Source organism: Poecilia formosa, unplaced genomic scaffold, assembly GCF_000485575.1.
Source record: "Poecilia formosa unplaced genomic scaffold, Poecilia_formosa-5.1.2 Scaffold20, whole genome shotgun sequence".
NCBI classification, from domain to species: Eukaryota; Metazoa; Chordata; class Actinopteri; order Cyprinodontiformes; family Poeciliidae; genus Poecilia; species Poecilia formosa.
The window spans coordinates 1319155-1339441 of NW_006799959.1; the positions used below are offsets into that span (position 1 = coordinate 1319155).

Consider the following 20287-nt stretch of genomic DNA (forward strand, 5'->3'; position numbering starts at 1 on the left):
ATTTATTTTTTTGATAAAGTATTTTTTCTTTCGCCATTACTTGCAAACTGCATGCTTTTTTTTCAAGAAACATTTATTTTTAAAATTGTGTGTACATAATCTCTTTTTAAAAACATTTCTACAGAAGAGTGTTAGTTTTTTTAAATTCTGACTTTAATTTCATGAAATTAGTCAAAATTCTGAGATTAAAGTCAGATTTTTTTTTTCACTGGCCTTAATCTTCTAACGTACATTTTCTTCAGCAGAGACAGAAAAAAATAAGCAAATTTGTTCAGGTGGACCAAAGGTAAAAATGGCTGTCTGGGTTGGAAAGGTCGCTGACCCCTGCACTGAACTAATGTGATGAACTGTGTTTCTCTTCTCAAAGAAATCCAGATAAGAAGAAAACCAATATTTTCATTTCCATGCTGTTACAATTGGGAATTCACACAGATAAGCATCAGGTTCTTAAGTTACACTTTCCTGTTGAGATTAAGGCTCAAAGTTCACCACATTAACTTCCTCTTGGTGTCGTATAAAGCGTCTCTTTCCAAAAACAAGAACTTTGCTCAATTTTTTAACAGGGAAAGTATTTTCTCAGCGTTCTGCTCTGAGTGGAGCATCTATTCCCTGAGTGCTGCCTTAAAGGCTGCAACAACAATCAATCACTCACATCCTTTGGGCAATTTAGCATCAGGCGTGAGAGGGGCTTGCTTTCATTTTCTCAAAAGAGCAATGTTCCTTCTCCTCCTCCCACGCTCGCAAAACACTGCAGAGGTCTCAGATTTTATCTGGAAGCGGCTAGTAGAGGTTTGATTTGGGTCAAAAAGAGCGACAGCAAGTGGCACTTTGGGATCATTTACGAGAAGAAAACATTTATCTTTTCCTGCTCATTTCTCACATGCAATGCAGACCTACTTTAAGAAAAAAGGCGTTTCAAGGCGTGTACTCACTGACACTTTGTTACTCTGACTGTTTTTGTAATACTTTTAATAAAACTTCTCCCCAGGATATCCAAACCAGAGTGAAGTTAAACAACAAAAGGAAGAATACATCTTAAAGTATACAGATATTTCCTTTATCTGCTGAACTTCAGTGGGTAAAGATCAGATTGTTTTAATTTAGGTGCATAAAATATGGAAACCATGATGTCAAATAAATAAAACGGTAAAAAAAAGCTAAATGTTTCCTAAATGTGGTGCAGAAGAGTCGCAGGTCTGACCTAGACGGATGTCAAAAGTACATTATTTTTGGGAAAAAAATATGTCTTTCTTTTTAAATAATTTAAGTAGGGCTGGACAATAAATCAATCACATACATCGTGATTAAAAACATGATCAATATCAGACTTTAGCCACTCAACCTTTCACATCCAAGCTAAGCTAGCCGGTGGCATCAACTAACTCACTCTCTTTTTGGTTGCCTAGCAACTCACTCAATATTTGGTTACCTAGCAACAACCTGTTGAGTAATTTGCTCTGCAGCAGTTTAAAGATTTCACCAGCTTGCCTCATAGCTGCTTAAAAATAAAAAAACTGACCGCTTTGGGTAAAAGAGGAAAGGTCACACAATCAGTTTGGCAGTATTTATATTTAAAACAAAAATCTAATCAATATTTATCAATGATAACTGATATGAAATGCCATGTCGTCCAGCCTTATGATAAGCCTAATTCACCCCTGATCAGAGGTTGTGTTAGACTTTAATTTTATCTAACATGGTTAAAAAAACAAACTATTTCTATCCATCAGTTTTTTTTAAATGATGTATTTATTTTGATTCAGATCCGGAAAATCTTAAACTGTAATTACAAGCAAAACTTCAGCCTGAGTTTTGAAATCAGTGAACATTTTTCCGACTGTATTGATCAGAAGTTGGCAAATGTATATTCATTTTATTCAGTAACATTGGAAAAGGTGAAAGTAAACCTCAGAACCTCAGAGCCTGAGTCCATCTGGGCCGGTTGTGGCGCTCCACTTGGTACCTTGGCCAGCCATGTTTAGCCATCTGCACCACTTTCCATCTGAGAGGAAACAATATGAGGCTTCTGCAGTCACACACACGCCATCCATGCTGTAAAAGGAACCAGTGACACATCGCTTTAGATAAAGGAAAAAATGCGTTTTCCATCCCGCTGACTTGTCTTTGTTACATAAAGGCTGAGTTATGTAATCTTGGACGTCTTGTCCAGTTTTGTGTTTTCATCTGTGGGTGGTTCTGTTTCTAAGGCTGCGTAGTGGAATGAAAAGAGTGGGCAGATGAGTGGGCAGTGCAGTTCCTTAGCAGCTCCAGCTCACGATGCAAATTTAAGTCGTGTTGTGACGCTTTGCTGAATCGCCCCGGCGTTTTGCACCTACATTGATCAGTGGATGAGTAACAGTGAGAATGAGGAGAAAGGGATGAGTGTTTTTAGTTTGGTTGAATCTTCAGCTTCCTGACACTGAAGCTGAAGATTCAACTAGCTTCAGTGTACTTCTGCCTTTCAAAGTATTCAAACTCCTTAAGGTTCATTCACACCAGCTCTGTTTAGTCCACTTTAATCAAACTCTAGTTCGTTTGGGGAGATGTGAACGCACAATTAAACTCTGATGTGAACCAAAAAAGCAAACTCTGGCCCGCCTGACTAGATCTCTGTTGTGAATGCCAAGTGGACCAGAGGCTGCTCCAAAAGCAGAAAATGGACTCCAGCACAAGGGATTGTGGGTAAATACAACCAAAACAAGCGAGCTAGTTTAGCACTAGCAAGAGAGATGACTGTGGCCTTTTACCGAAGCCAGAAGATTCATCCTACAACTGCTGATCTGACAAAACTCCATTTTTGTTTACATTTCATTAAGAAAGAAGTTGCTCTCTGTCTTCTTCAGAGGTGTTTTTTTTAACTCCTCCTTATAGTTTTAATACCTAAACCAGGAGTAGAAAAATGAATTTTCCATGTTCAGAGTCTCCAGATTTGGTTTTATTGCAGTGCAGATGCAGTCACATGTGGGTGTTCCTCATCGATCCAGGGCAGGGCATCCTCTCACCCCGCTGCTCTCAGACTGGGAGGTGGGTGGAGTCGGTTTGTTTTGGCTCATTGTTTCCCTTGAGTCACTCTTTGAAATACAAAAAATGGTACAATTTGATTATTTATTCAAACTGTTACTCATCCTGCCTTGGTTTTTATTTTTGTTTGCTTTAGAGGAGGTTTTGAAAATTTGTAAAATGAAAAAAATGGAAGAAATCTGAGCAAAACAAACACACATTTTGTGATTAGTTATCTTAACTGAATTGTTTGTGCCCAAATGTAAAGATAAACATGTTTTCTTAAAACTGCAGTATGTAACTTTTATAACAAAAAAATTATGACAGATAATCTGTGGAAAAACTTAGCTCCTCTGCCTTGCTAACTAGAAACAACCAATCAGAGTGAGAAGGCGGGTCTTAATGCTGCCAATCACTCCTGTGTGTGCGCTGCTCACCCTTTTCTCCCGTAATCTCTGCTACGATAAACCTTCTAGCCTTCAGCAGAATTTGTCGTTAAAGCTTTGGTTAGTTAGCAAAGCTCCAGTGATGGTGGATGAATGTGTTTTCCTGTAATGGCCATGAGCACATTTAGCAGCATGTTTACCTGGTTGATTGACAGCGATAAAACCCTCCTCCTGGCCTCTGATTGGTTGTTTTCGGTCGGGAGCGGCGCTTTTCTTCAGATAGCAGTATAAGCTCAGGTGGAGATCAACAGTTTCACAGATTATCTGTCAGTTTTAGCAAATATGTAAAAATCACAGTTTTTATAAAAGTTAAATCCTGCGGCTTTGAATCACAATAGCAAACGGAGGCAAAATGGTTATTCAGTCAAATTACAAAAACAATCCTCAGTTCAGAAAATCCATGTGAAGTCAGTAAATCCTTGTAAACTAGACTCTTAGTTGAGATGACAAAGAGGCAGAAAACACACATCGGACTCCCAGCTGCTCCACCTAATTACAGACACTTCCTGGACCAGAACCTGCTGGCTCTGCTGTGCAGCTCCTCTGTGTTTTCAGACCATTAATGATATTATTATTTGGAGACGTGGCCGGGTCCTTGCAGCTCCTCTTAATGCTCCTGCACCTGCTTCCTGTAGCACAGCTGAGCCAGGTGAGACGACCAAACACAAACAGTCGGGTAATAAATAACCACCAGGAGCCGATTTCCCACTCAGCCGGCAAACTGGAAACCAGTTCAGTTCCCTTTAGAGGAAGCACATCTTTAGTTTAAAACTGAGTTTATTATTGTATAAAAATGTTACATTTTTATACATCTTTAAGGAAGTTTTGACATCTTTTTCTTCCTAAAAAAAAAAAAATTCAGTTTCTTTTTGAGGAAGTCTTAACTTCCTAAAAAGTTTAAACTTTTTTGAGTTTTGATTAAAAAGTTTTGTTAAATATAAGTAGAAATACAGACATATTTTTGACATACGAATCAAATTCAGAGTTTTTACATTATGATGACGTTTTCATTTGATTTTTAAAGATTCTGCTTCAGCGATGAAACATTTCTACTTCACTGTTTGTAGACTTTATCTTTTCTAGTGACAGATCTAAAACAGACCAGTCAAACCTGAACTGGTTCATCATTTAAAGCAAGTAGATTGAGAAATATTTGTTTGATTCTGTTTGTTAAAGCATTATTAGGACTCTGCTTGCACTGCAAAACCTATAAATAAAACTTAAAAAAGGCAACATTTTCCAAGCAATTTCATTCCTCTAAGTGGCTTTTAAGGTGTTTAATACCAAAAATACATATATTTTTACTGCAAGCTAAAAAAAACAAGTTGCCTTTACAACAAAAGCTAATAAATTAAGTAAAGGCCAAGGTGAAATATATTTGCATCTCAAACAAAAATAAGTAACTTAACATAATTCACAAAATAAGCAAAGGTTCTGGCTGCTGTTAGTAGCCAGAACCTGGCTACTAACAGATCTAAGTGATCTAAGTGATCCTCTTTGATTTAATATTTGATCTTTGTTGGAGAAAGTGAGAACGGAGAGATTGAGGCTCATTTAGACTTGAGTTTTAACAACAAAAAGCATATTTAATAATCTGCTTCCTTATTTCTGGTAACTCTTTGTTAAAACTAATCTAAAACCCACAGGAAGTTACATTAGCTCATTTAAATTTTGAGTTATTTGCATTTTATTGGCAACAGTTTTGACTGACTTTCTTAAAATCCATCTTGAATTTCACTTAATGCTTCATTTTGCCTCGAGCCTTTGACTAAGTTTGCACATTTTTCTTGTACTTTAAGCAGTACAGTATTCTTTCCATTTTTAAAGCTGCAGTAATATAAATCCTACAGCCGTAGAATTGAGTCAGGAATCCACGTCTAGATGAACTCATTCCTGGTTCAGTAAAGGAGTCGTTTCCACCAGTGAGTGCTGGTGGAAGCGGCACGGTGGGGGCCATCTGCAGAGGAAGGGCTCCTCCTGTGTGGTCAGGGTCACTTTACGCTCGTCCGCTGTGAGAAAACAGGGACAGACATGCTCCGCATTCCTCAGCCGCTGGAACAGGGGGAGTCGCCTTGGTGACTCAAACGGGACAAATTCCTGGGAGTCGCTGGGATACAAACGTGTGTGATGGTGGTGATGGGGGTGATTATTGATTGAGTAAATATGCTGATTTAAAGGAGCAGTGTTATGTAAAGTCAACTTTTTTGAGCTTTGCATCGTGTTACAATGTTATTTCCTAAACACCTACGTGGACCTAGCTCCGCCTTCGAGACGCAGCTCCTCCTCAGAGCTGCAGTATCCATGCTTCCAAGCGTTCAGCTCCTTCAGACTAGCAGCAGCAACTAGCAAACACTTGGTGGAACTGCACATCAGCTGAGCTCATCATAGGAGCCACTTCTCATTGCAGCACTGGTAAAAATGTTCTTAAAGGGGTTAATAGAGGAGCCATGTCGTGATGACTTCCTGAAGGTGGAGTTTCAGAAAGAGCAGGAGTTTTTAAAGAGACAGCGGCCTAATTTCAAGTCTATTTTATTTTATGAAGCATTTTTATTAACAACTGAAGCTAGCATAGTTACTTTCTTGACTGGAAAATACATAATACTGCCCTTTTACAGCTGCAGTTGGTTGTAGATTGAGTATTAATATTAAATGAGATGCTATGATCAGTTACTCAATACATCAATAGCCTTTAAACTTGACACTTTTTTACTTTTGAGAAATTTCTTGGACAGTTTTTACTTTTACTTGAGTAAAAATATACTGAAGTCTTCCTGCTCTTACTTTACTACTTTTTAGCTACTCTACCTGCCTCTCTTAATTGAACAGCTTTTGAGCAGGTATACTTATTAAAATGTCTGGTGAATATATATTAACTTAAGGTCCATTTTGCAGGTTCATAATAATTATTATGTTCCAACAGCATTCGGTTGTGGAATGCTGGAAATGTGTTTTTTAGCTGTGGATCTCCTCTGCAAGTCAGCAGTTTGTTGGAACAACAGAATAATTCGTTCAGCTGTTTGCTGGTCAGTTCCTCCAGCCGATACGATGACCCAGCGTCACGCTGACTGACCCCGTAATGTAACCTGTGAGCTCTAAGTATCACGTTGTCCGACAGACAGCTTCTCATAGCAGTGACCCGACATTTACCATTTAAAGCAAACGCGTGTCCTTACAGAGGAATGTGCAGCCTAATTTGGGAATAAATGGCAGCCGAAGGAAGATGTGAGTGAAGGATGTATTTTTAACTCTTTGTTCTACGTCAAGCTTCCTGTCTAAATACGTTTGAAACAAAAGGAGAAGGAATTCGAGGTGGAAATCCCTGCAGCTTCACAGAAATACGTACAGAGGAAGTGCCCTTTTAAAAAGCTGGTAAAAATACGAGCTATCCCTTCAAGGTTCCCAGATAGGGTCCTTAACCTCTTCCTGAACGGATCTGTTTTGAATTTACTGATGTTTTTCCTCTTCGGTGCTTGTAAGGAACCTCCGGAGATACAGATGCGCTGCCATGTTTTCAGTGCAGGTCAGTGTGGCCTCTGGAAATTGGTGGCTGCTATAAAAATGCAGGCAAATTAGAGACTGTCCAGGCGGCCGACCGCAAGATCTGCCATTCATTTTAGAGAGCGCAGCGCTGCTTTGAGAATCCGGAGCCAAACTCCACATCACAACATTCTCCCAAGCCCGTTTCACTGCTAATAAATGAGCTGCTGAAGTTCTTCCATATGGGCCTGTAGGCTGTGTGGTGCAGCATCGCAGCCTGATGCAGAGGCATGTGCTCTGCAGCTGCAAATCAAACAGGAACATTTTCTGCATGGGTGGCTGTAAATACAGGTAAAAATGAGTTTAGGATTAAAGCAGGAAGAAAAATGCTCAAAGTGGTCAAGTAGCTTTGATGTAAAGAAGTTGAGCAACAATCTTGTTGCTCAACTGATTGCTGATCATACGTGACTGAGGTTAAAGCCAATAATTCAGTCTGATTTTATATTTTTGGTTATCTCAGTCAGTGTCAGATGATCTGCTGTTGTCATTAAAGGAGATCTATCATGTAAAATGTGTATTTTGCACATCTTTGTCCTTCTATTTGGGTTTCAACTGCTTTTAAGTTGATGCTTTTTGTTCTCTGGAAAACAAGCCGTTCCAAAACCCTTCCGATTATTGAATCTCACGTCACCGTTACCTAGCAACCCCAGCAGTGCCTGGCCTGTCACCTAGCAACCCAAGTTGAGTTCGAAGATGTTTGGTCAGCTGTTCTTACTGATGTACAGTCAGCTGCATTTTGATGGTTGTGCGGGAGCCTTTACTTCTGCTTTTCAAAGATGTACGGTTGTATAGTTGCACATTTGTTTGCAGCCATTTTTATGTTCTAGTGTAAGATCAACTACCATTCATCACAAGGGCATGAGATTCATATGCCCCCCCACCCCCGAAGCCTCTGTAATATTTATGGCTTATTTTTTCATATGTTTTAGCTTGTGGTTTGAGATAAACATATTTTCCTGCTTTCATAACACTTGTCATTAAGACGCAGAGCTGGTTGCTCCAACAAAAGGCTTCAGCTGAACGCACTGGAGTGTCTTGAACTTAGTGGAAAAAAATAAATTCTTCAGATAGCTGTAATGCTCCCATGTTGAGTATTTGTGTCTGGTGTGAAAGCTGTTAAGAGCCTGATGTAAACAACACGGCGGCGGCTGCAGCAGGCTGTCAGGAGACATGAAAGGGAGGGAGAGCACTGAACCGCGCCGAAGAGCAGCGAGCGGCCAGGAATCCTGAGGCTCCACAGCAGGATTCCTCCGTCCTGCTTCAGCCGCTGCTGACGTAACCGTCTCCAGTGCGCCACTTCATCTTACCTCGCTGTGCGCCTGCTGACCTATTTTTATGCACTACTAATCACACAGAGAGCCGACCGAAAGCCCGTCTCTCCTCATCACAGGTTAAGGAGAAAATCCAGGGATGCACTCTGACATTATTCACCAGTCAGAGCTTCACTGGTTTTACAAACTGGTTTTAGTTGCTAGAGGATGAAAGTAGGAGAATATGGAAACATGGATATTTATTATTCCCAATAAACTACTCAATTGTTCCTCATGAAAACTCAACGCTGAATGACGTCAAGCTGGGATTTGAACCCAGGACGACAGGCGCTGCGTTTTCAATGCAATTGTCAGCAAAACTTTGTAAATTTTCTGCCAATGTTGAGAAAATATAATTTTGCAACCATGGTGTTTCCATTAAATAAGAAATGCAATTAAAATCACACATGAATAAGTTTGTTCATTAAATAATGTATTAAAATTATTTGATTTGTGTCAATGGCAACATTTACTTGATGGCCAGAATAACCACTTGAGTTGACTGTAAAATACACATTTAGATTTTTTTGAAGATAAATCTGCTTAATGGAAACACAGTAATTATTTTTTTGATTAAAGGTTTTGGAGCTAGAATTAGGAAGACTATTACTTGAACAATTGGGTTTCTTACTTAATGAAAACACCACGATTGTGACAAATATAATGCACTATTTTAGTTTCAAAACTTATCAAAAAACACATTTCTTTTAAATGGCACGTTTACATTAAGCTAATTTATTTTAAAAATGTCAACTTGCACAATTATATGGTCAATGGAAACACAGCTACTGCTGCCAACTGCACCACTTTGCACCAGTCATGTAAAAAAATAAAAATAAATAAACTTTTGGGTTTGTGTTTGTTGATTGGTCCAATTTTGTTTGCTTTATTGCAAATGACTGACAGAAATTAATAAACTGAAAAAAGAGAAACAAAAAATGCTTGATCGTAATATATATTTTGCGACATCAACAAGTTAAAAGTCAAACCACCAGCTCAACAGTTTTAAAACCACATAACTCTACTTCATGGTAAATAAATGTAGAGATTTTTACCACATTATAAATAAGTTCTTTGTTTTCAGAAAAGTAAAAATGGGAAATAAAGCCACGTTGAGGACAATGAAATTCCCTACAGTTGTTTCTGGAAGACGAAGAAATCCAACATCAGCTGAAAAAACTCCGGGAAGCAAATTTTTTGTTACCTACGATCAAAACTGATGGTGGGTAAAGTGTAATGTTGGTGGCATGACCTTTCTGCTGTGAAACCCCCGTATCTATTAAAACTGTGGGACTTTTTCATGTGCTTTTTTCTCTCCTTCTAAAAAAAATCCCAGAGTCACATTATTTCTTCCTGTTTCCTCTCTGTGAGGTTATTGTGAGAAGTGTAAAGGTGGCAGTGAAAAGGTTTCTGTTTTAGTTCCTGTTGACAACTTGAGGTTTTTTTTCTATCAGCTGACCCACCAGAGGAAATGAAATCATTTGACACATTTCTTTTCTAATCAAAAAGCTGAAACAGTCCACCACAAACATAATTGTGGCATTAAAAACAAATCATTTGAAATAGACTGTGTATGACAAGCAGTTTTCTATTTCATTATTGGAGACTTCGAGGGTTAAAATCTGCGTTTACTTAATAACTGAATTGAATTAAGTTCTAAAATAAAGTAACTCTTCATTTGACTGATATTGAGTGCTTTGTACCAAAATAACCAAAAGTACTAGACCTTCAGCTTGAGTTCACCTTTTCTTTTCTCTTTTTGGTTTTTGTGAAATTTTGCATCTCCTTCAACTGATCTAAACATGCTAGCAGCTCGACGCGGACCGGCCTGAATACACATCAGGCTACGTCACATTTAAGTTGTAGTGTTTGCAGGTGAAAGCCCGATGTGTCGCAGTAGAAATGTCAGGAAACCATTAACACCTCCACTCCTCCTTCAGGAGCTTTTTCCTCTTGCTGTTCAGAGACGAGTTAGCGATCAGCTGCAGTCGTTAGCATACACATGCTAACATGCATCATGTCAGTCATGTGGATCCGTCAACGTTTACTCTGTTTTGTTCCTTTGCATATTTTCTACACATTTGTGATTAGCTGAAACGTAAAAACCTGTCGTCCTTCCCTCACACCCACACACATACACACTTCACTGGCTTTTGTTTCATGCTAATGAATGTAGCTACTGCAGTTTTTCCTGCTGTGATTTTGTCTTTTTGTGAAGTTTTACATTCCTTGACGACAAACCACCAACAAGAGCTTGCAAACCCAAACGAACCTTTTGGAGAAATAAACTAAACCCCTGAGGACTACAGCGCTGTCGTCAGTGGTGCTGCATCTTTTTGATTGATTATTTTCCATTATCCGAGTTTTAACCTGGAAAATAAACATTTGTTCCTCCACTTACTTACTAAACTACAGCACCAGTCTCTGTCTCAGGAAGACTGTTACTCTTTTAAGATGACAGATATTTTCACTAGCATAATCCGTACAAATTCAGTTCCAGACAGACCAGTTTGATCCTACTTATGGCAGTCAGTTTTATTATCCAAATTATCTAAAAATTGTCAATACATATACTCCACTGATGACAAAAGGACACAATTTTGCAATTGCAGTGTTCCCAATAAATAAGGAACACAGTTAAAATTATACATGAATACATATAATAAGTCATTAAAAAAACATCATCCTCCAGCTACTTCCTGTCGTCGTCTTCGTGGCTTGTGCCAATGGCGACATCCGGTTGTTGATCATGTGGATCGTGTGGCACAGAGAAAGTGTTCCCCTTGCAGTTTTGCAAAATTAACCAATTTTGAAACGGTCAACAAAACCCACCATCTCAAATTTAGAGTTTTTTCTAAATTGGTGTGATTCCATTGAGCAAATGTACTTTTGAAATGTCAAATTGCGCAATTATATAGTCAATGGAGACGCAGCTACTGATGTTGCAACACATCATCTTTACTATATGAGCTACATGATGTCAGTCATCTCTGCCTCGTATCTGTGGTTTGCAGGAAAGTTATGGTGAGTTAACTCCAGAACTAGAGAGCTGCTGGATCGAATTTTATAGCGATTTAAGCTGAGCAACGACATTTCCTGAAAACTAGTTAACCTTTTCCTCTAATTATGGAAGCTTTTGACCAGTTAAGGCCTGAAGGAGTGAGTTTTATCATTACTGAACTTGTCTTCAGCACATCTTCCTGTGGTGGAGTTTCCCAGGTTCACTGGAGAAAATGTCCCTTGGAGTTTTCCCAGATGAGCTTTTCTTGTGGTAGCAGAGGTAGCTCAACTTAATCTTTAGTTCCCGAGTCTCAGATCTGCATTGTGAAGTTGCAGACAGTTGAGATGAGCCTCTAGCAGCTGAAAACCAAACCGTATTTATTTTTTATGAGCAAGAATCCACTTTGAATCCAATCCTGAGTAAACACTGGAACTATGTTTGCTGCAAAAAAAAACTCTTTAGAAAATGATTACAGGATGATGGAGGTCAGGCTGCTGCACAGTTAAAGCAGAAATTGGGGGAAAAAAGAAATCTTGTTGTGAGTCTGTCAGTTTTTATTTATTCTCCTGCAGGAATGTTTCACATCCAGCCCATCAGTCTGAACGTCACACTCTCCCTGTCCCTGTAAGAGCGACTGTCTACTTTTAGCATCACAATGGCGGCTCTGACTTGCTGCGGAAGCTTTAACACTTTGTGCCAGGAAGTGGGTTTGTTGAGTGACGCTTCAGATTGTTACCTGAACAGACAAGCTGTGAATGTTTCATGGAGCCCTCAACCTCGGCTGCCCTGAGGGCTCCAAACGTGGAAACCTTCTTTGGGTTTGTAAGCAGCGATGGTTTGAATGCGGTTCAGTTAAAATGAAAACCCAAACATAGTGGAAGCTTTTGGATAAATGCATCTTTTTTTCTTTTCCTTTTTTTTTTTTTTTACATATTTGTTGAAACAGTCATTATGTTGATACTGAGAAAAAAAACTGCTCCTCTGCCTTCTTCCAGTGCTAACTCTCCTTCTCCCCTTGCTTTTTGCTATGCTGCAGCTAGCATAACCTATTGTGAATGCTAAGGTTAGTTAGCATAGCCATCAATTATGGCAGATAAGATAAACGGTTTTCCTACCACGGTGAGTTGTTTCTCCACCATTAGCACATTTAGCAGTGTGTACATGAAGTGATTGGCAGCGCTAAGACCCGCCTCCTGTCTCTGATTGGTTGTTTTTGGTCGGGAGGCAGTGCATTTCTTCAACAGTAGCTCAGGGAGGAGATGGAGGAGATTGATCAGCAAGGAATAGGAGTTTATTTTAAGTCAATAATTCCTTAATATTGATGAAAAAGTAACACTGGCAGATTATGTCAGTATAACTAGTATTTTTGGATCAATATTAAGAAATTATTTATTTAAAACAAGCTCCTATGTCTTTCTGAAAATGCACTTTGTAGTTAGTTTTGTCTTATTTAAACTGTACTAAGATATTGACATTAAAAACTAGACAGAAATACTTGGTAAGATTTAGTTTTTGCAGTGTAGAAAACTGATGTGGTTTTTCTGCATCTGCTGCTTGTTGAGACGAAGTGCAGAAGTTTCTCATTTGCCAATCTACCCAGTATGATGAAGAACTGATTTCCCTGCAGTCATTTTAAACCAGATTATTGGACATACATTAATCTTTACTTAAACAACTCTGGATGTTGATGAAATCTGCTGTTAATTTAGCGAGGCTTATTACTCTGCTAGAAAACACAGAATCAGCCAAGAGCAAATGTTTCCAACAGATTTCAGATTTATTTCACTTTTCTCCTGAGCCTTAAATTACCTGCAGTAGTTTTTATCTGGGGAAAAAAGGAGTCTAGTTAATGTGCTCGCTAATGCTGAATACAAATAGAGCCTCAGTCAGAGCGTGGAATCTGACATTCAGATGTAGGAAGAGAAAACAGAACCTTTGCACATTTTCCAGTTTCTTTTTGCTCCTAGTTTTGCCTCGTTTCTGAAACCAGCCACACAGAAGTCTGGCCTGCGAACACAGCAGCAGAGGATTTATACAGCTGCCATTTAAACATAATTACGGTTTGCATGTTTATTGCTTTCTACGATTTCATTGTGTGAGTCTCATTCTGGGCTTTCATTCACTGCGAGCCAAGGTCTTTCATTACGCTACAAAAGGCAGTTTCCTTTTATGTGTCGCCACTTAGAGACGCCTGTCATCTTCTATTATGTAGCCAAACGAACGTCAGCAAGGAAACAGTTTTACTACTATATTATATTATATTATATTATATTATATTATATGCACAGTTTGAAAAGCTTAGTTTTCAAGGTTTTATGGTATTTAAAGTGAAGCTTCACTGTGAAAACACAAAGTTTTAGCAAGTGTTTTTTGTCTACACTTGATATATGACAAACTGAACGTACAAGGAACTTTTAAGCAAGATATATGAATTTGCTGTAAGTAAATAATTTCTTAATATTGATAAAAATAAGTAGTTTGCTTTACAGATTATTTCACTTATAATGAGAGAAAATGTCTCGTTATAAGTGAAATAATCTGCCAGTGGAACTAGAACTTTTTCATCAATATTAAAAAATTATCGACTTTAAACAAACTGGTTTATCTTGCTGAAAGGTTAGTTTGTCACATTTCAAGTGCACTAAGATACTGGAAGTAGAAACTGGACCAAAAACGTTTGGTCAGATTTTGTATTTTTGCAGATTGTTTTCATATAGAGTGGAATATTTTAAGCTTTTATTTATTGTAATTTCAGTGATTATGGCTTACAGAGAATCAAAACCCAATTTTCCATGTCTTAGAAACTTAGAATATTGTGAAAAAGTTAAACACATAGAAAGTTGAGTGAAAGGAAAAAGTGTAGCAGGAGCAGGGATAAACACAGCACTGGGAGGATTGTCAAATTATGCCATTATGCTCATATTGTTTAGAAATATGGGATACAAACTGTCCACCTTTCAGATAAAAGTAAAGTTTGTATTTCATTTGGAAATGAAGGTTTCAGAGTCTACAGAAACATGACAACAAATAAAATTAGGCAAAATGTTGCAACTGTGCACTAAAAAAGAAAACAGAGAAGAAATCGTGGGACCGGACCAGGAAGTGTGTGGGGTCGGACTGTGACATCATCGTTCTCAGAAGGTCATTCAATGGAAATATTTTAGTCTGAAACCAGGTTCTGAAACTGTTGTTTCAGATCTCCAGAAACTGTTTCTGTGGAGAAAAAAGTTTTCCAGTGACATTCAGGAAAAAAACCCCCAGCAAAACTCCAGGAAGAACTACAGAGAACCAAAACAAATATATTTATTTTTGTGAAAATATAATTGTCGATGTTAAATCCTGATTTTACTATAACTGAACATATTTATGGTTCAGTATCATTAGACACTCCCATTCCTGAAGAATCATAGAATCACTTAACAGAACCTGTCTAACAGCATGAGGTAGGACAAACCAACTCAAAACACAATCTAAAGAAATTCAGCAAAGTAAATGTCAGCGTCAAAAGGTTTAAAAAATAGTTTCTGATGGTTCTCTGTGTCTCCAGAGAACCATTAATGAATGGAGAACCTTCTCAGGTGTGACTGACCCACTAAAATTTACTCAGAGTGCATGAGTGACTCATCCAGGAAGTCGGGGTTAAGGTCAGAGTTCATGACTGGATGGACTAAAATAGAGTCCATCGTAAGGAACACAAAGGTTTGTCTCACATTTCGCCCCCAGAAAAACATCTTGAAGACTTTTGGGAAAGTATTCTGTGGGTTGACAAGACAAAGGTGGGACTTTCTGAAAAGTGTGCATCTCATTTAAACTGACAGTTAAACAAGGTGGTGGTGGGATGATGGGACTGATTTACTAAAGGTTGAATCTGACTGAGAACTGACCACAAACAGAATCCTCCAATGGGGGGAAAACAAAACCAATTCTGCAAAGAACGGGTCATATTCGCTAGTTATCACAAATACTGCAAAACAAACAAATAAATTAATAAAAAAAAAATTTGCCAAGTATTTTAGTCAAGTTTCTAATGTAAATATCTTATTACACTTGAAATAAAACAAAACTAACTTACAAAAATCTCTTCAACGAGATATAGGATCTTAAGTCAAGAATTCCTTAATATTGATTAAAAAAATATTGTTTCCACTGGCAGATTATTTCATTTATAAAATGGGAGAAATGCATTTAAAGTACGTGGTAAGGTTTTGTGTTTTTGCAGTGTGTTATCAAGGGTGACACAACATAACATGTATTTTAGCACAAATACATCTCTGCATTTTATTGTTCTTTTGCAGTTTTCAAATGATCTGAGAAACATAATTTGCAACTTTCATTGACTGTGGGGCCTAATCATCATAACTAACAGAAAGAAACTCTGAATTTATTTAATATATTATTAACAACCATCAGATCTGTGTTGAGCTGAAACCACCTGAGCAGATTATTGGTTTAATTGCTGCGTGTAGTTTTAATCATTCCCCCGCAGAAATTCCTGTCAGGTCTGAAGCTGGAAGTTGGATTTTTTTTTTTTTTTTTTACCCCTAAATAAATTCCCCATAAATAAAACAGGAGGAATAAAGAAGTGAAACTTCTGAGGGCGGCAGATGGAGAAAGGGAGAGAGAAATGAAAATGAAAGAAGCAGAGGAGGGGGGGTTTACAGGGTGTGTTCTGCTCTGTGATTGGCTGCTGCCTCTCTCTCTTTCTGTGTGTCGGTGAAGTCTTGAGGCTGATCGCTGCTTTCAGCGCTCAGATGTCAGAAAAGGCAGCGGACAAACACAACTTGCGGAGGTTTTACCATTTGATGCTTCTGGACTTTTCCCGGCTCTCCTGATCATTTTTCTGAATTTTAACTCGGAATAAACATTTTTTTTCTCTCGCTGCATGAAGTGAACGATGCTGCAGTGAGAGAGCGGAGCGGTTTATTCGCATGTGAAAGAAGTGCCGCAAGCTGAGGATTTGTTTTTAGTCGATTTTATTTTTGTGGGGGAAAGAAAACCTCAGACCTGGTCCGTTCCTGCTCATTAAGGTGAGTTTGGTTTTGAGTTTTGCTTCAGATTGAATTTGGCTTTGAGTTTGGAGCGGGTCCAGAGTGTGCGCAGGTGTTGGATGGAGCGCACTCCATATTCAGACCCGAACCTGCCTGAGGTGCTGCTGTTTGTTAATGAACTCATGCGTCATGACGGCTTTTCTTTCACCTGTTCAGTCAGCAGTTTGACTTCTTCTGTTTTCAGCCAGTGTGCTCGAGCTTTGCGCCTTTTCCAAACTAAAGTGATGCCAAATCCTCCTATCCAAACAACGTCTCCTCTCCGGTATTGGATGTTTAAAATCTGTGTCATTTCCCGGCTATTTTTACCTCCCTGCACCTTGTGGCTAAGAGGATTCCCTCCTTACTCCTTACTCCTTACTCTCCTGCAGAGACAGAGGGATCAGTGGAGTTAATCCCGCATCCCTCTCCAATACCTCTGGCTTGTGCTCCTTGGCTTTCCGTGCCATTAGGAGCTTGGATTGGGTTTTCCCTCAATGTGCTGACAAGTTTAATCCGTTTATTGGTAATTTGGTTGGACTCTGATCGGCTGAAATTGTGCAAATGCTTGAGGATCACCTGAATGGGTCATTGTTTCAGTTTCAACATGGTGATAGTTGGTGGTACAAGGATCTGATCTGGTTCATGAGTCTCTTCTATTAGCTGGTTTAGACATCACTGGGACAATTTCACTTTTTGGCACTAAATATATATGGAATGAGGTCATGAGATTGTAGAATCAAAAAATAATGACAATTACACTTTATCATTAAGTTGATGCAAAAAAAATGCGTAACATGATTGATGAATATTTCTGGGCTACTCAGATTCTTCATCCTCTTTATTATCACATTTGCATTATTTGCTGCCAGCTTAATTTTGAAATGTAACCTTTAGCAAAACAATAGAATAAACATGTTTTAACTCCTTGTAGTTCAGAATATTTTACCTTTTTAACTGTTTTTTTCTTCATAAAGTAACTAAAGTATAACAATGTGTTATTGGTTGTATAGTTAGTCAGGCTATCTGCTCCGACTTCACACCAGTCTTAGCTAGCCAATGCATAAGGTCTGAAGAAATGTCTTTTTAGCAACATTTTTGGTTCACTTTCTTTGATATTTGTATTAATCTCTTGCTTATTCATTTCAAAAATTATTTTTATTTACTGTAATTGTTTGTTTTGTGTTTTAGACTTTTGAGATTTCAAGAAGTAAAGGGCATTAACAAATAAAATCCATTATTGTTATTGTTTGTATTTTCATAAAGTGATGGATGCTGGCCCTATAGTTTCCATTTTTTGCATTTTTTTGTTTTTGCAACTGGAAAACTTTCCAAATTCCAGAATTTACCTCAGTAGACTTTTTCCAGCCAGTGCTTAGCAACGGGTGGGGGAGGGGCAGCACTGTGTTACTTCGTTCTTCAACACACCTGGAGAAAGCTCTTGTCATTCTGGCTCTTTCTCTGGCATTTCGTTGAAAATACTTTAGACTGAAGGAAGGAAACGATGTAAAACCTCTACATGCCTCCAGCTTGCATCAGTTTGTGCAGTGAGATGAATCGGTGCTAAAACTGGATTCATTCCTTTTTCTGACTTTTTTCGTTTGACGGTGAAAGAATCATGGCTTCATTTCTGTTTTTAAAACAAAAGAAGGGTTTGTTGTTCTACTAGGAACTTTGTCTTATGAGAATGTGCAGATATTCCATTAAAATACATAGAAAACTTTATATATTTGCAGTATTTTATTTGTCCAAAGCTAATAAAATTTCTTTGGAGGGCCCACATTGAACTGTGGAGCCACAGGTTTCAGACTTCCCCTTTCTGGAAAGAAAAAAAAAAAAACATGTTCTCCTGGTTTCAGTTTATTTTATTTCACAGAAACTGAGAAGTTTCTGATGTTTGACATCCTGGTTGCGTCTCTGCGTCGTCCGTTTGGGATTAATGATCCTGCTGGGGACTGATGATGCCAGGTGACAGATTGCTGGATGGAAGCTGTGATTTTTCTCGCTCGCTGCAGCAGCTGCTGGCGTTTCCCCACTTTAAACGTTGTTGCTTTAACAGCGCCCATCAGTGCCATAAATGAGCTCAGGAAACGGCGCAGGAGCTATCAGTGGCTGCGCTTCACCTCCCAGACTGATACGCTGCTGTCAGACTGATGTGTTACATCACAGGTTCTTATTTCTAAGTGACAGTTTTTGTAATGTTCACTGATGTGCTTTGGATTGGTTTCAGCAGGTTAAAAGTGACATGTTGTGCTTCCTGGAACAGGTGAGAATAAGTTTATAGGAAATGTAAAACATGTTCAACACATGTTTTGCACAAAATCTTTCTTAGATAATTAGATTTTAGTTTACACTCGCATGTGGAAATGGCTGCGAACAGATGCATGATTATACAACCACATATCTTTGAAAAGCAGAAGTGAAACCTCCTGCACAACCAACAAAAATTAAGCAAGTGGTTTCTGGATGGTAAATCAACACTTAAACATACAGCAATAAAACCAGCTGACCAAACATGCTGGCTCTTAAGTAACCACCTGTTGATTTGTGATGTTTCATGCTGAAGGTTTTTAAATGGCTTCTTTTTCCAGACATCAAAAAAACATTAACTGGTTGTCAAAAACACGACTGGACTGTTTTTAGAAGCAGCAGAAACCCAAATGGAAGTATAAAAACCTGGAAAATGTTGCATAATAGTCCCCTTTAAAATAATTCTGACCTCAGTTCAGCTTCTGGCTTCTTCCAGCCATATCTCTGCCTCATTTCCTCCGGCCACAGATGAGTGAGATTCCTCATGCCTGTCAGTGTTTACACAGCAGAGTGGTAGTGTGTGTGTGTGTGTGTGTGTGTGTGTGTGTGTGTGTGTGTGTTGATTGTGCACTGAGGATCCCTCAAAGCGTCTCCACCACATCTCCCCCATGCCCAGCTCCATGGATCTATTTTTAGTGGAGGAACAGACACATTTCAGACTGTTTCCCTTCAGGATCCCCAAGGCTTCCTGCTGACCTCCAGTCCTCACTTCTGTCTGGTTCTTGAAACAGAATCAGTTGAGGGTTTCCCTTCTTCATCTCTGAGGTTAAGGTAAGGATTTCCTCTGCAGTTTTCCTGCCTCTGAAGAGGTGATGCCTGTTGAGGGTCATTACGAGCCTCAGAGGAATCGGTTGGAAGCTCGTTATTTTGGCCGGAGTTAGAGAGCCACCTGAGGGTGGAGCTGCCCCACCCGTTTTCAGGGGTAAATTACCTGAGCGCTCACTCCGCTAATGATTCTCCAGCCCTCAGGGGGAACGCGTTCAAAAGAATCAAGTTCTTTCTGCAACTGGACACAGATTTCAGGTACTTCTGACATGCAAATGTTAGAAAAATGTGGCAAAACCCTGATGTGACTGAAATGAGTTTTTCTCATACAGTCACCGTTAAACTCAGCAAGCAGAATTTCTTCTGTTTTTATATCCATTTTAAGTCCAAAACAGACTTCCTCAGCAGTGACAGATGGTTGCACACTCAGCCAGTAGGGCTATAATTAAGATCATCTACCCAACCTAAGCATCCCCCTCCATTTCCTTTTATTTTATTGGCATGTTGTTTGTTTACCTCCATCTACCTCCCAGCCGGCAGCTTCGCTCTGAACCAGCAGTGGAGCGTTGAGGGTTTGTTTGCGTCGGACCGGCGGACTCGCCCGGACCGGCACCTGGAAGCCATGTGTAAATCACAGGGTGTCGCTGGTCTTCTGCTGCTCAGCATCCTGGGTTTGTTTTCCTCAGGAAGGCTGCAGCTGCTGGGTTGGACAAATAAACGGCCTTCATTCAGAAAAGGTGACAAGAAAACCTCTTCTTATTTCTGTAACCAGGTTTTAAAGAGTAGAGCTGCTGCTCCACATCTAAAGGTGATCGTCTGTCTGGGGACAAAGATCTCTGGGTTTGGAGGAAGGTGAGCGATGGGGCTGAAAACAAAAAGTGGTTTCTGCTTTTA

The 20287-nt window shown here is 39.0% G+C and overlaps 1 protein-coding gene across 3 annotated transcripts in view; it reads left to right on the top strand.

Annotated features, from left to right (window-relative positions):
* Nucleotides 1-20287, top strand: part of rasgef1ba (RasGEF domain family, member 1Ba) — a 76864-nt gene that overhangs the window by 33066 nt on the left and 23511 nt on the right. Inside the window, exon 1 of one of the 3 annotated variants that reach the window (XM_007547380.2) lies at nucleotides 16030-16321. The exons of the other annotated variants lie outside the window; for them this stretch is intronic. The gene's annotated coding sequence lies outside the window, so the exon portion shown is untranslated. Of the gene's footprint in view, nucleotides 1-16029; nucleotides 16322-20287 lie in introns of those variants that run through there. 3 annotated transcript variants of the gene reach the window in all.